Source organism: Henckelia pumila, chromosome 1 (assembly GCF_033568475.1).
Source record: "Henckelia pumila isolate YLH828 chromosome 1, ASM3356847v2, whole genome shotgun sequence".
Classification (NCBI taxonomy): domain Eukaryota; kingdom Viridiplantae; phylum Streptophyta; class Magnoliopsida; order Lamiales; family Gesneriaceae; genus Henckelia; species Henckelia pumila.
Genome location: NC_133120.1, coordinates 111,336,928 through 111,341,006, shown reverse-complemented (window position 1 = coordinate 111,341,006; position 4,079 = coordinate 111,336,928). Strand labels below are relative to the sequence as shown.

Genomic DNA, 4,079 nt, shown 5'->3' with positions numbered 1-4,079 from the left:
CTGTGCGGCATCCATGGTGCGACTAGCGTAATATATAGCTCTGAAAATCTTATCTCTCCTTTGGCCTAATACCGCGCCCACTGCATAGTCACTAGCATCACACATAAGCTCAAAGGGCTCCTTCCACTCTGGCACAATCATGATGGGTGCTGTGGTCAATGCCGTCTTGATCTTTTCAAATGCCTGCAAACAATCATCATCAAAAATGAATGTAGAATCTTTTTCAAGTAAATTACACAGAGGTTTTGTGATTTTAGAAAAATCCTTGATGAAACGCCGATAAAACCCTGCATGGCCTAAAAAACTTCTGATGCCCTTGATATTCTTCGGAGGTGGAAGCTTCTCTATTGCAACCACTTTGGCTCGATCCACCTCTAATCCATTGGATGACACTTTATGTCCAAGGACAATGCCCTATTGAACCATGAAGTGACATTTTTCCCAGTTAAGAACTAAATTCTTTTCTTGACACCTCTGCAAAACAAGAGACAGATTATGCAAGCAATGATCAAAAGAGGAGCCAAATACTGAAAAGTCATCCATAAACACTTCCATCACGTCCTCCACCATATCTGCAAAAATTGCCATCATACACCTCTGAAAGGTTGCAGGTGCATTACACAGTCCAAATGGCATCCTCCTGAAAGCAAACGTGCCATAGGGACACGTAAAGGTAGTCTTCTCCTGATCTTCCGGTGCTATAGTAATTTGATTATAGCCTGAATAACCATCTAAGAAACAGTAATAGCAATAACCAGCAAGTCTATCAAGCATTTGATCAATAAAAGGAAGTGGAAAATGATCTTTACGAGTAGCTTTATTCAACTTCCTATAATCTATACAAACTCGCCAGCCAGTTACTGTACGTGTGGAGATTAACTCATTATTCTCGTTCTTAACCACAGTAATCCCACCCTTCTTAGGCACCACTTGAATAGGAGATACCCAACTACTGTCAGAAATAGCATAAATCACTCCCGCATTCAACAGCTTTAACACTTCTTTCTTAACTACCTCTTTCATGGCGGGATTCAACCTTCTCTGATGATCAACATAAGGAGTATACGACTCTTCCATCAAAATTTATGTATGCAAATTGTTGGACTAATACCCTTAATGTCAGAAATTGACCATCCTAGAGCGGTTTTAAAATTTCTCAGAACTCTCAACAACTTATCTTTTTCTACAGCAGACAAATGCGCAGATATAATAACAGGACAAGTAGAATTTTCACCAAGAAATTCATAACATAAGTGCGCAGGTAATGCTTTCAGATCATGAGTTTCAGGGGATACCTCTGGTGCATTATTTTCCAAAATTTCAGATTCCTTAGAACTCACCAGTTTTTCTTTTGGAGCGCTGTCTAGGAATACTTTTTGTTCATGTAACTCCCAATCCTCTTCTTTCTCAACCATCTCGTCCGCCACCAAACATCGTTCGAGCGGATCCGTACTTTCTACACATGAAAAAGAGTTATGAGAATCAATAATTTCAATGCTCTTACATGTACTTACCTCATTTGGGCCCCTCATGGTGTGATAAATATTAAAAATCACCGCTTCACCACCAACTCGAAGTGTGAGTTCTCCCTTGTGTACATCGATCAATGCGCGTGCAGTAGCTAGAAAAGGTCTCCCAAAAATTAAGGAGTTTCTTCATCTTCATCCATGTCCAAAATCACGAAATCTGCTGGAAATATGAACTTATCGACCTTTACCAAAACATCCTCCACAATACCCCGTGGGTATGTGATACTCCGATCCGCCAGCTGTAATGTGATGGTGGTCGCCCTGACTTCTCCAAGCTCCAAAGTCCTGTAAACAGAAAAAGGCATTAAATTTATACTGGCTCCTAAATCACATAAAGCTCTATTTACCTTAGAACCACTAATAAAACAAAGGATAGTAAAACTCCCTGGATCCTTCAACTTTTGTGGCAATTTTTTCTGCAGGATTGCGCTACATTCTTCTGTCAAATTCACCACTTTGTTGTCCTGCAATCTCTTCTTCTTAGACATTACATCTTTGATGAATTTTGCATAATTAGGCATTTGTTCCAAGGCATCTGCAAATGGAATATTGATGTGTATCTTCTTGAAGATATCTAGAAACTTGGAAAATTTCTCATCAAGTGCCTTCTTCTTAAACCGCTGTGGATAAGGAAGTTGTGGCTTGTACATTGGTTTAGATCCAGCTTCCTTCTTGGGCTCTTCAACCACAATTTCTCCAGTCACTGGTTCTTCACTTTCTTTGGCTTTGCTCTGCTCTTTCTCTTCTAACTTCTTCCCACTTCTCAACTCAACTGCTTTGCACTGCTCTTTTGGATTTACTTCAGTATTGCTGGGAAACTGTCCTCTGTTTTGATCCTTCAAAGCATTTGCAAGCTGTCCAATCTGTGTCTCCATGGATTTCATCATAGCTCCCAAACTACACATGTGTGTCTCCATGCTATCCATTCGAGTTTCAGTTCTTGACATCCGCTTGTTAGATTCAGTAACAAATGTAGACACCACATCCTCCAACGATGCTTTACCTTCCCCTTGATTTGTATTGAATCCCGGAGGGGGTTTCAACACATTCTTGTTGTTGGCATAAGAAAAGTTTTCATGGTTACGTAAACTAGAATGATAAGTATTAGGAGGAGGGTTACCTCGATAGTTTCCATAGCCTTTGGGATTGATATATTGAGCTTCCTCAGGTGGATGAGATTCATCTATGGCAACCGACACACCTGCAGGTTCTGCGATATTTACCTTGTTCAGAGAAGCCACTTGTGTACTCAACGCAGATAACTGTGCAGTAATGGATGTAAGAGGATCCACACTGTACACTCCCCTCTTGACTCCCGTACGTTCAGATGGCCATTGATAACTATTGATAGTCATCTGTTCCAGCATGTCATAAGCTTGAATGGGGTCCTTGGCAAATATAGTACCTCCAGCAGCAGAGTCCACCGACATTCTTGTATGCGTATTTAATCCATTGTAGAAAAACTCTATTTCTTTCCAATCTGCAATATTATGATTAGGACAATGCCTTAACAAATCTTTGTACCTTTCCCATGCCTCATATAGCTGTTCAGAATCATGCTGTTGGAAGGTACTGATCTCAATCTTTAGCTGGGTTGCCTTGGATGGTGGAAAGAATTTCTCTAAGAATTTCACAGCCATGCCCTCCCAAGTTGTTATGCGTCCTAGTGGCAATGCCTGCAGCCAACTCCGTGCTTTGTCCCTAAGAGAAAAAGAAAACAAACGTAAGCGTATTGTATCCTCAGAAACACCATTTATTTTAACAGTATCAGTAATCTCTAGAAAAGTGCGCAAGTGTAAATGAGGATCAGCTGTGGCAGTTCCATTGAATTGGTTCTGCTGAACCATGTTGATTAAGGCCGGCTTCAACTCGAAGTTGTTGGCATTTATTGTCCCTCTAGCGATTCCAGAATAGTGAGCCTGGATCGTTGGCCTGAAATGATCTCTAATTGGCACCAAAGGCAATTCATTGACATCTTCTTCAGCCATGTTTAATTGTTCTTCTCTCCTAGCTTTTCTCAAAGCTCTTGCAGTTCGTTCAATCTCTGGATCAAAGAGCAAATAATTCGCACTTTGAGATCTTCGCATAAAATGCAATTACGAACAATAGCAATTTATTAGTACTTAAATTAAAATAAGAAAAACTCTAAATTAAAACTTCGACTAATTGGTAACAAGATTAAAAATAATCAAAATTACTCCCCGGCAACGGCGCCAAAAACTTGTTGTGAATTTTCCTCGCAAGCGTACGAGTGTCAAGTTTTAGTATAGTGAAAGAAAGAGTGTCGATCCCACAGGGAGTAAAATGAAAAGATTCAATACTTGTAATTAAAATAGTCTTAATTTTATCTAGAAAATCAAACTTCAAGAGTTTTGCAGAATAACTAAAATAAATAAATAAAAATTATTCAGCTCACACACACACAAATTTTGAGGAATTATCAATTAGAGAAAAATAGTCCAGAGGTTTTGATTTCACTTGGTCTCGACAATATTCAATCCTAATTAATCTATTTTATGAATTTCCTTCGATTAATAACCAAAAACACTT

At 39.3% G+C, this 4,079-nt stretch overlaps 1 non-coding gene across 1 annotated transcript; it reads left to right on the top strand.

Annotated features, from left to right (window-relative positions):
* The first annotated feature begins 3,014 nt into the window (after positions 1-3,014).
* On the top strand, positions 3,015-3,120 carry LOC140876911 (small nucleolar RNA R71). Its single transcript, XR_012149138.1, has one exon. It is a non-coding gene; the product is annotated as a small nucleolar RNA R71 (small nucleolar RNA).
* The last annotated feature ends 959 nt before the right edge of the window (positions 3,121-4,079 follow it).